The sequence below is a fragment of the Panicum virgatum genome, chromosome 8N (assembly GCF_016808335.1).
Source record: "Panicum virgatum strain AP13 chromosome 8N, P.virgatum_v5, whole genome shotgun sequence".
In the NCBI taxonomy this organism is placed as follows: domain Eukaryota; kingdom Viridiplantae; phylum Streptophyta; class Magnoliopsida; order Poales; family Poaceae; genus Panicum; species Panicum virgatum.
In genome coordinates this window covers 27,088,306-27,100,333 of record NC_053152.1, presented here as the reverse complement: position 1 = coordinate 27,100,333, position 12,028 = coordinate 27,088,306, and the positions used below count along the sequence as shown (strand labels likewise).

At 45.3% G+C, this 12,028-nt stretch overlaps 1 long non-coding RNA gene and 1 pseudogene across 1 annotated transcript; one reads left to right on the top strand and one right to left on the bottom strand.

Annotated features, from left to right (window-relative positions):
* Positions 1–6,964: 6,964 nt before the first annotated feature.
* Positions 6,965–9,549, top strand: LOC120686931. Its single transcript, XR_005680446.1, has 3 exons — positions 6,965–7,794; positions 8,344–8,414; positions 9,216–9,549. It is a non-coding gene; the product is annotated as an uncharacterized LOC120686931 (long non-coding RNA).
* A 1,349-nt stretch (positions 9,550–10,898) lies between these two features.
* Positions 10,899–11,562, bottom strand: LOC120684920 (annotated as a pseudogene).
* Between the last annotated feature and the right edge of the window lie 466 nt (positions 11,563–12,028).

Below are 12,028 nucleotides of genomic sequence, written 5' to 3'. Positions count from 1 at the left end.
CGTGTTGGTTGCTAAAGATTATTTCACTAAGTGGACCGAAGCAGTTCCTTTGAGAAATATGACACATAGGGAGGTAATTGAGTTTATTACTAAGCATATTATTCATAGATTCGGCATTCCACAAACTGTCAAAGATTAACTTGCTGAATTCATCCCCATATTATGCTCAGGCCAATGGGCAGGCCGAGTCAAGCAACAAGATTTTGATCAAGCTTATCAAGAAAAAGATAGAAGAAAATACTAGGAGGTGGCATGAAGTATAATCCGAAACATTATGGGCTCATCACATATCTAGACATTGTGCTACTAAATTTACTCCTTTTTGAGCTTGTGCATGGTCAGAAGATCGTTTTACATGTCGAGGTAAACCTGGACGCTTATAGATTGGCTAAACAAAATAACATTTCCACTGTTGATTACAATAATTTGATGATGGATAATAATAATGAAGTAACCAACAAGCGTTTGAGGGCTCTAAGGAAATTGAGAAGGACAAGCTTTAGATGGCCAGAGCCTATAACAAAAAGGTAAAGTAAATCATTTCAAGTTGGAGATCTAGTTTGGAAGACAATTTTGCCTCTTCGGATGAAAAGCAATAAGTTTGGCAAATAGTCTCCAAGTTTGGAGGGTCCATACAAGATTATCAAGGTTATCTCCGAAAATTCATATATGATGGAGATGGTGCAATGAGAGCGTATACCTAGAGCTATCAATAGGAGGTATTTGAAGTAATACTACCCCAGTGTATGGCAGAGTGCATGAAGACGAAGATGGCCTGTATTGGATATCACCCTTAGTTTTGTTTTTAAGCCTGTGTAATATGAATAATGCATGTATATCAGACTATATTTTAGTACTTGCTTTTTGCCTTGTAAAACTCACCAAAAAGCAGGGGGCATATGTTGACAGCCAAAATTGGCAAGTCAGCGGCCAACCAGTCTGACCGGTCGGGCTGACCGTTTAGACCGGTCTGCCAAGTTGTAATCCAAGTAGGCTTTGTTTTATTTTTAGAATCCTTGTGTAAACCAACTTGAAAGGAGTACAACTTCCCCGGCATATATATATAAAGGCTAAGGCCGATTGAAGGTATTCCCAATCGAATCAATACAATTTACATCTACTTTTTGTTCTCTCAAACCCTAACCTTTTCCAAACCCTAATTGATGTTCTTCCTGCGTCTCGAGCTCCGATGGGATTCCTCTCGAGCTCGAGGTGGTAGGTTCGGCGTGAAGTTCTACATAACCGGTCAGACTAGTTCGCCCTACTAGTCAGTCCGGTTCGCCTTACCGGTCAGACCGGTCAGCACAGGATTTCGCCGGAGTTAATCATTTTGACGATCGTTCGCGCATTTTAGCGCATTCGGGTGTGTTTGACGCAAATTAGTGTCAACTGTCACCATAACTAGACTACAGTTGTTTTCTATTTATGCATTTAGTTTTCAGTATGCATCATGTTTGATTCAGTTCGAAACATTGCTAGCATGGCGAGTGTGCATATGTGCAGACTTCTTGTGAGTGCCATTAGCATAGAGGACTTTTACGGTGCATAATGCAATCATATACTACTATTTGGAAAGAACTCCTATGTAAATATTGGACTATCTAGATTTCTTTATACCACTGAAACATTAATTAGCAGTATGAGGTAGTATAAGGTTACACTCTGTTCGCTTGGTTGTAGCTGGTAGCAAGTGTTGATTTGTCTTGGGATAAAAGTACTGCTAGCTGGCTGGTGGTTGGTACTGATTTTTTTAGGGCAGTGGCTGGTACTGATTTGGTGTAAAAGAAAAGCATTGCTGGCTGATTGGCTCACAAGTCAAAGGAACAGAGTAAGATGATTTGTGATATCACCCATTTTATGTTTATTATTTTGGGTTAATTGGATATGTGACATTACAATTATCGTAGTTCGGAGATATACCATTACTATTCATCGTATCGTAAATGTGCCATTGCAATTTCACATTTGTAGAAAACATGCCATTACTTACCCCTTCATTGTGTTTATAAAGATATTTGGACCAAAATACTCTCTTCTTTCTTCTCACGTTCCTCTTCTTCTCCCAAAAATTGTCAAGCTCCACCACACAAAATTCATATGATCCATTCCACCATGTTGACAGCCAAAGTTGGCACCAACTGGTCTGACCGGTCTGGCCGAGCGGTCTGACCGATCGAAGCACTGTGGCCTATCCGGTAGGGACTGACCGGTAGGTCCGACCGGACTAGGAGGAGTCCGAGTCGATTAAGGATTTTTGTAGATCTAGATCTGTAATAGAGATTCCTTGTGGGATAAGTCCACCCCACCCTATAAATATAAAGGGTCATGGCCGGTTGAGGATATCCAATCGATCAAAATACAAAACAATTACTATTTTTTATCCTCTTCTCAAACCCTAGCTTTTCCAACCCTTATCTGTTGTTGTTCCTTTGTCTCCGCGATGTTTGAAGGCGTTCTAGGTGGCCTGCCGATCCTAGAACAACTCTACGTGCGCCTACCCTGACGGGGTCCCTCCCGGGTTAGCGTTCGTCGGCCGTCGCCGATTCTCACCGGCGACCAGTCTGACCGGTCCCCTAGACCGGTCTGACCGCTTCACGCAGGAAGAGCTACATCGAGCTCTTTCTCGCGCTGCACGATCTAGTGCGTTTGTGTGTTGATCCATAATAGGTGCCAACATACTTTTTGGCGACTCCGCTGGGGAAGAAATATCTTGGTTAGCAAAACCGATCTAATCTACCCCGAAGAAGATGGACTCCAACACAGAAGTCGACAAGGACAACATCATCCCTACGACATACGAGCATCTTCCCAAGGACGTCCATCTGCTGCTAGTGGAGCGCAAAAAAAAGCGTGACGAAGAAGATCTACTAGCGGCGCTTACAAGCATCAAGGTCGATCGACGCGACAAAGTCACCAAGATCAAGGAGATCGACTTCGCTTCTACCCCCACGGATGCATCTACTGAGGTAACATCTGCTGCAACTGCTCCACCTTTTGGTGTTACTATGGAACAAATTCAGAAATTACTAGCTGAACGGGATGTCTATTGGGTTAATTGGCTTAGCTCTAAGGAGAGAGAATCGGCTGGTAAGAAACCAGAAACAGCCGATGAACATCCATCTGTTTCTACTTCTGAATTTTATGTTTCTCAACCATCGGCAGCATCTCCTGTGTGTCAACCTCAATATGGGATGCCGATGAATTATTTCAGTGATCAAACTGTGACACCCACATACATTGATCCTATTATGAGTATTCCTGGTTCGGCCAACATTAGCCGAACAAACGAAATTGTTTCATACACACCACCAGAACCTCCAAGGACCTCAGTACCACACATCGGTCCTATCTCCGATGAGATGTTCGACCGATACGTGCAGCGTTGGCAAAGCCGGCAGAGACCAGTCAGACCGGTATACCAGTCTGGCTAGACCGGTTCCCCCCACCGGTCCGACCGGTCGTACTGACCGGTCCGATCGGTCCATCCGGTCAGCTTGTTTCAAACCAGCGAGAGGTATCTACATCCACACAGCCAAATTCTTCGAACAATTTTGACAAAATGCTTGCTGATTATAAGAATGATTTGGCTAATTTGTTTAGAGAAAGTTTTGGAGTGGATGATAGAAGCAAAACCCGCACATACCAAAAGTTGTATCCTACTTCATTTGATTCGGTTGCATACCCTGCTGGTTTTAGGTTGCCTGAGTTTGTTAAATTCAGTGGGGAAGATACTAGGAGTACTTTTGAGCATATTAGTCAGTATCTTGCCCAATTAGGAGAAGCTAGTTCAATAAACAAGTTGAAAGTGCGTTTATTTTCTTTATCTCTAACTGGAACTGCTTTCTCCTGGTTTTATTCTTTGGTACCTAATTCTATTGGCTCGTGGGAACAATTAGAGCAGAAGTTCCATGAGCACTTTTTCTGTGGGCATGATGAGCTTAAATTGTCTCACTTGACATCGGTTAGACAATCGCGTGATGAATCCGTCAATGATTACATAAGACGATTCCGCGACACAATAAAATGATGCTTTAGTGTAAATATTGCAGAAAAAGACTTAGCTGATTTGACTTTTAATAGCTTGTGCTCTCATATTAAAGAAAGATTAGAGGGCTATGATTTCTTTACTGTTACTCAGGTGCATCAAAGAGCTTTGGATATAGAAAGCCGAAGCAAAGAATATCAAGAATCTCATAGACATCATCGTTCTAGTGTACATGCTTTAGATTATACTTCAGATTGTTCGGATGATGAGTCTAATGATGTATATGCTGCTGAGTTTGCTTGGTCATCTCAAGCCAAACCACTTACTTGTTCTGCTCTTAAGCCGATTCACAAAAATTGGCAAGACAAAAAATTTACTTTTGATGTATCCAAGTGCGAAAGAATATTTGATGGGTTATATAGGCTTAGATACATCAAGATGTCACATACTGTACCGCCGCTTGAAGAGTTGAAGCGGCAAGCGTATTGCAAGCTCCAGAATATTTTTTCACATGCTACTAATGATTGCAATATGTTACGTAGATAGATTCAATCGGCCATTAATGAAGGACGATTGGTTATTTCTAATATGCAGGTTAATCAGAATCCTTTACTAGTGCATATGTTAGAATTGAATAATCCTAAAGTGCTAATTCGGCCGAGTCAAGCCGAATCAACCAAGGAGAAAAATATAGTCATTGGTGATCAAAAACCTGAAAAGAAGCTGACATTGAAGACCCCTCAAGCTACAAAAATACTCGGGGGGTAAGACAAGAAGAAGAAGGCCAACAACAAGTCGACCGGTCTGACCGGTCACAGCGGCGGTCTGACCGGTGCGTCCAGTAAATCTGGGAACTCTTCCAAAATCAAGACAAAGCCAAGTTTTAAGGTACTCTTAGCCAAATATGAGAAGAAAGGGAGTGCTCAGAGACAGAAGGGGCGATCAAGCGAAGTCAAGGGTACAGAATCATCGTCGAAACATCAAGAGCAATCGAGTCAAGGTAATTATGCTTCATCTAGTAGACCGATTGCTCCATGGTATTGCTAGTATCCTTATTTTTATACACCTATGGATTATAGTAGGATGCATATGCAATCATATTATATTCAATATCCTCCTATGTATCCAAATTATGTATTACTACAAAGACCGATTGTTGCTAGCAATAATCTGGTCAAACAAGATGTTGATTGCAGCAAGGAGAATGAGAAGAGCAAGAAACAAGACTCAAAGTATTTACAGCCAAGGTGGTGTCCCTCAGACTTGTCTCATACTCAGAAGCGAAGGCTATAATGTATGTGCAAGAAAGAGGCAATGGAGCAACAGGTGGAGGCCGTGCCAAAGACGTCAGCAACAATGAAGATGGTGTGGCGGCCCAGACAAATTGTTTCAACATCGACTTGATTAGAGCAAGTTATAGCCAATAATTACTTAGCGCCCTTAGCACAAAAAATAGCCGATGTAATGTTAATCATCGCCCTTAGACAATTTTGGCTCAGAAGAATATTTTTTGACAAGCAAGCATTACCAAAAAATAGGAGGGCATATGTTGATAGTCAAAATTGGCATCAACCGGTCTGACCGATCTGGCTGAGCGGTCTGACCGGTCGAAGCACTGTGGCCTGTCCGGCAGGGACCGACCGGTCTGACCGGTCTAGGAGGAGTCCGAGTCAATTATGAATTTTTGTAGATCTAGATCTATAATAGAGATTCCTTGCGGGATAAGTCCACCCCACCCTATAAATATAAAAGGTCACAGCCGATTGTGGATATCCAATCGATCAAAATACAAAACAATTACTACTTTTTATCCTTTTTCTCAAACCCTAGCTTTTCCAACCCTTATCTGTTGTTTTTCCTTCGTCTCCGCGACGTTTGAAGGCGTTCTAGGTGGCCTGCCGATCCTAGAACAACCCTACGTGCACCTATCCTGACGGGTCCCTCCCGAGTTAGGGTTAGTGTTCGCCGGCCGTCGCCGATTCTCACTGGCGACCGATCTGACCGATCCCCTAGACCGGTCTGACCGCTTCACGCAGGAAGAGCTGCATCGAGCTCTTTCTCGCGCCGTACGATTTAGTGCGTTCATGTGTTGATCCGTAAAAAGCGTCAACACACTGCTCCTTGATTCCACCCACCAGTAGCTACGCCACACACTCCTACCCCTCTACAAGCAAATCTGAGGTCCTTCCGTTCACCTCTCCACCGGGAATTGATTGAATTCTGAACGCCATTCCCTAACCAGACAAGCAGCTAGCCATGCGCCGCTTAGGCTGTGGAGGAGCAATTAGCAAGCGAGCAGCTAGGCCAGCTGCCACGCGTTGCTACTGCTGCTGCAGTGGCCGCGCCGGCACGCCATCCTTGCAGCGGTCCAAAGCCGTGCACGGCGAGGTGGAGCTCGGTGGCGGCGAGGAGGAAGTGCACGGTCTGCGTGTGGCGGAGCAGTGCCACCATCCCCCACATCGTCTCCGGCCGCAGAGCGGCCGCCAGCTCCAGCACGCACTTCATCCCTTCCACCCTCGCTTGCATCTCCCACTCCATCGCCTCCGCTCGATCTCGCCGCCGCACACGAGGTCCACGGAGGAGTGCACGAGGCACGGAGGAGTCTCCGCAAGAGGGTGGCAGCGGCCAAGCGGCGGGGGATGTGACCAGCGCAATGGTCGCGCGAGAGGGGGACTTCCCCACCGCGAGAGCAAGCAATCGGCGGCTATCGGAGAGCCGGACGCTATGGAGAGAGAGGAAGGGAAGAAGATTATTTTTGTCTATAAACCTTAAGAAACACATCGAACGAGTAAGTAGTGGTATGTTTTAAAGAAATATAAAATTGTAATGATATAGTTCTAAATAAATAAATTATAACGATTGATTAGTAAATTTGAAAAATTATAATGGTACGAATCCGATTAACCCTATCATTTTTCTTCGTTTACGTTCTTCTCCCTCCGTTCCCCGTTCTCACAAGCCTCTAGCAGACTGCTCGGCTCGGCGCTAGGTTTTTTTTTTTTTTTTTTGCCCTCGGCGATTCCGGCAGTCGCCGCCGTTCGCTCAGCCCCCACGGCCGATGCTCACCGCCAGGGAGGCATCCGTGGCAGCGCATCGGGCCCCGTCTGACGCTTACGCCGAGGAGGCGGCGCATCCCGCACCCGACGCAAGGCTCCTGGGAGGAGGGCAGGTAATGGATCGCCCCCACGGCCGACGCTCGCCACCGGGGAGGCATCAGTGGCAGCGGATCTGGCCCCCGCCCTTCATTCGCCGCCGGGGAGGCGGCGCGTGCCACAAATAACGCTCGTCCCCTCGGAAGGAGGGATGGCGGGTGGCTTGCCCCCATAGCCCACGCTCGCCGGCGGGGAGTCATCCGTGCGGCGGATGGGCCCAGACCCTTTCTTGAAGCCGACCGATGGTGCTGGTGGTGCAAGGCGTCGTGACGCGCCGCATAGAGGTCCGGGTCCCTTTCAACGAGCGGGAGTGGCGGCGCTCGGCTCGTGGATCCGTAAAGTCGGCCCCAGCACCCCGCTGCCTCTCGCCGTCGGCCTGCGCACGCCCTGCCGCTCGGCACCAGGGATTTGGATCGGGACCCGCTCGACGCTCGACTCTCGACTCCTTGGCGGCGGTGGCTCCCGTGATCCGTGGCGTCCTTTGGGGATGGCGGCCAGTACTCACGGGGAAGTCGATGTCCGGATTGTCCTCTCATCGCTGGCCCCTTCGCTTCCCGGCTGTGGGGATGCCAGCGGCAGGCCTCCGCATGCCTAGGACAAGCAGGGCAGCGCGTCGTGCTCTGAATCCTTCCCGCCACTCAAAACATGTCGTATCAGGTAATTGCTGCTGCTATGAAGTCCCTTATTTGTACTAGTACCAGTTCAGGTAGTGGAAGAAGAAATGTTATGACGCTTTTGGTCTTCGGAATCGATAATTCGCAACTCTCGAAATTTTTTAGTTCAGATCAATTATTTCAGAGAATATGGTTACTCAATTTTGCCGTAAGTTGCTGATGTAGCAATTTCCCGTATCTGATGCTCACGAGCTAATTCTTGAATTGATACTACCCTGGACTTTAGGATCAGTTGTGGTGCATCTTCAAAACTGAATACTCTGACCAAGTGCCACATTTCATAGAATTTGGTTACTCATCTTATCGCAATCCTGAAACATACTGATCTAGTAGCTTTTCAATATTTGAAGATCAGCAGTAAATACTTGAACTGGTAGAATATTTCCTCAAATTTTCTCTTATTTATTTGGTCCGGGAGAACATTGTGTAACTTCAACTGCCAACACATCGTTTACACAGATTGAAATTTGTTAGAATAAAGGAGAGCGGAAAACATGCAATCATCCCCTACTGAGTTATCTCTGATTTGCAGATACAATGCGCAGGCACTAGCGTGAGCACAATAACGTTCTATGGTTTCGCAGAGAGTGTCTTCTGATTGAGGTAATATGTTGTCTAATGATTTTCCAGCAAAAGAAGCCTGTTACACTACAACATCATCATCAACAACAACAACAACATAACCTTTTTTTCAAAGCAAGTTAGGGTAGGCTAGAGATGAAACTCGAAAAAAATAAGTTCAAGATTCAGGCACAATGATAGCTAGTCTCCAAGTACTCATATCCAAAGCTATCTCTTTAGAGATATTCCAATTCTTAAGGTCTCTCTTAACCGACTCATCCCACGTCAGTTTAGGTCTACCTCTACCCCTCTTTACATTATCGACCCGCTCAAGAACCCCATTACGCACCGGCGCCTCAGGAGGCCTTCGTTGGACATGTTTAAATCATCTCAGCCGATGCTGGGTAAAGTTCTCCTCAATTGGTGCCACCCCGACCCTATCCCGAATAACTTCGTTCCGGACTCTATCCCTCCTTGTGTGCCCGCAAAACCACCGCAACATCCGTATCTCTGCTACACTCAGTTGCTGGACATGTCGCCTTTTTATTACACTGATCTAATAAATCTGTCATCATGAGTTTTCCAACTGATAAATCTGTTGTTGTTTCCTGTGTGTGGCAAAGCTCATGTTCATTTGACTTGTGACTAGTTTATATCAGCTCCTTTTACACTAGTTCGCTACTCAAAACATGCCATATCAGGTAATTGCTCCCTGCATTATAAAATAATTTTGCATGTGCGGCCAGAAAGTGAGGTTAGCTAATGTATTATTGTTGACATGCTACAAAATTGATTACTGGTGCACAGTACTGATCTGATCCCTTTTCTATTTTTTTGCTGCAGCACATGGATTCATGTGGTGAAAAGAAGACTTACACCGCCTCTTGACGTGTTTTCCTTCTTCAAGTGGCTTGACGGCTCAAACCTACAGGTGTTTGGTGTAGTCTGCACACGTCGAGGCTGTGATTTATCCCCCCTCAAACTGTCTATTCAAACTCTGAAGAAATTCATAAATATGGGTGTTGTAATGAGATGTAAAAGTGTACTTACAGGGGATGTACTAGTATCCTGAACTTTTGCTTGCTTTGGTGCTTCAATCCGGCGGGGCATGACCTCGTTGTCTATTTGATTTGAAGATTTATCTGGGCATTGCTCTGTATTTACACTTTTGTAATCAGCGTACCCGGTGTCCTCTCCGGAGCGAAATTGTAGTCCTGACGGACGGCTGCAATGCTCATGAAACGCCAAATTAAGGGTGAAATAAATTTACTGATGTGAAAACCAGAACATATCCCCATATGTGTGAGCAACCTCAAACAAGACAGTCATATATAATCGGTACCCACTACATTGTATACTACGGGAAACCGTCAGTTTGCCATGTGTCTAGACTTTTGCCGTGTGCCTCAGGCACACGGCATACTACTCGATTCCGGTAGTGGTAGTTGATCGATGGTGCGGAATGAAACCACTGGAGGTTCGATGAAGTGACCAAATGAAAAGGGCAACCACGCTAAACTCATATTCACATATCCAAAAGGGTTTTTGAAATTTACATAGCCACCAAACAAACTTGCATAAACATCCTCAAACCTCAACCATTGCTCCAGTTTCGCCCCATTGTCTTCATTGATGGATGCTAACGGGTTTTACTCAGGGGCGGGACCAGGATTTGTAAGATGGGTATTCAAAATTTCAAGTAGTGCAAACAAATTAACCGTCCAAAGTATATATTAGTACCTTATACTAATTGAGTACCCACAACATAAATTATTTATAATTTGAAATTTTTCATTATATAGACATACTAAATGATCTGAAATATATGAAATTACAAGCAATCGAGTTTCAGAATATTTTTCTCATTGTGATATTGCATCTGCATTGTATTTAGGATGCATACATACACCGTTTCTGATACTAGCAAATAACAAAACAAAACTCTAGTTAAACAGACAGCTAAGTGCAAGCATCAATGGATCATTTTATAAATCCAATCACTCTGTTTAAACAATCAGCATAAAATTGCTCTTTGCCTAATCATGGATGCTTACACCCTGACCTTGAGCGCAGGCTGGAGCTATGTGGTCTTGAGCGCAGACTGTGCTCCTGGTGTTTCTTCCGTTTGCTCTTTGACTAATCGTGGAATACGCAGTGCCGTGACCTTGAGCGCTGCTCCCAGGTGGGTGGTGGCATGGACGCCGGCTACCCGGCAGGCCGCCCGCGACCTGCGCTCAGCGCCCTGCTCCTGGCCGCTGCCAGCCGAGCAATGCCGATTACCAAGGCCGAGCAGGGCAGCAGGCGGAGCAGCCCGCTGCAGCCGTTACTCGGCTGCGCGCCTGCGCCGCACGGCGGCGTGGCCTCCAGGCTCCGGCCTCTGCCCTCCGCGGCTCTGCCCCTGCCCCTGTACCCCTGCTCGTGCCGGCTGCACCGCTGCCGCCGCCACCTAGGGCTGCCGGTCGGCTGGGATGCAGTTTGAGGGGTGGGTGAGTGGGGTGGGCCGGGGGTGTGGCTTTTACTGATTGATCAAATTCCGCTTGCTCGGGCATGCCCATGGATACCGGACTTGGGTGATTGCCAACAACAAGAATGTCCTTGATACGGTTTAAAGGTCCAATTGTGTCGTTGATTTTCTGAAATAAAAACAAGAGTCTGCTTTCATTAGCACTCAGCAGCCTGATGCAATTGAGAAAACATGAAAATCACATACCTACCACACAGCAGAAACACTAGCACGCTAGTAAATAAAATAGATGGTAAACATGCTTCCTGTTGCAAGAAATAAAAGACGTGCTTTGCGATTACGGATTAACTCCTTGTTGTTAGAAGGTGGCTGTTTGCCCAGTGGAAGTTGCAGCTTGCGCTTATGCCAGCAGTGCCCAAAATATGCCAGGCCCACCAGAGCAGCAGCCGCAGCAACGATAGGAAAGAAAATGTTGCTCTCTAGTCCTTTGCATTCTTGTACAGAGATAAAAGCTTCTTATTCCATATTGCATCCCGTGGGCCTGAACCATCAGGTTTGTTCTGTTCACCAGATGAAACAACATTTGATGAACCATCATTTTCATAGCTAAATATTTTCTTGGTACACAAGCAGGGCTATTGTAGCTAATAAATTACAAGCAGTCAGCAGGACATGTGGGGATAAAAAACAAACCTCATCGCCTTCAGCTAGTACTCCAGAATCCATGGCTTGCCTTCCACCTCTTGTTTGATGCAGCGCACGTTAGTACCCTGCAGGAATGAAAAACAAATAAAAGGATCACATCCATTTCAATATTTAAATGATAACAAAAAATTATTTTCTGAGTAGGATTTATTCTTGTTGATGCATGATCCTGAAAGCATGTAGGCAACAGACTAGCGATTAAACGCTTCACAAAAAAAAAAACAAGTGTTACTATTTCAGGTGCATATATACGATTTGAAAAAAAGTCCTTCCCATGCAAACAGTAATCACACGTAATCAAAGATTTAAATTACATAATTTTGCATAAACTTACTTCAAACAATAACCAACAAATAACAATGAAAAAACTAATAATGTGATCTAACCATTCTCTTTTATACAAACTTAATACACAAGAGCCCGGGCCCTTATTTATGCTTACACTACCTAGCTATACTGCCTCATACTACTAATCAATATTTTGATG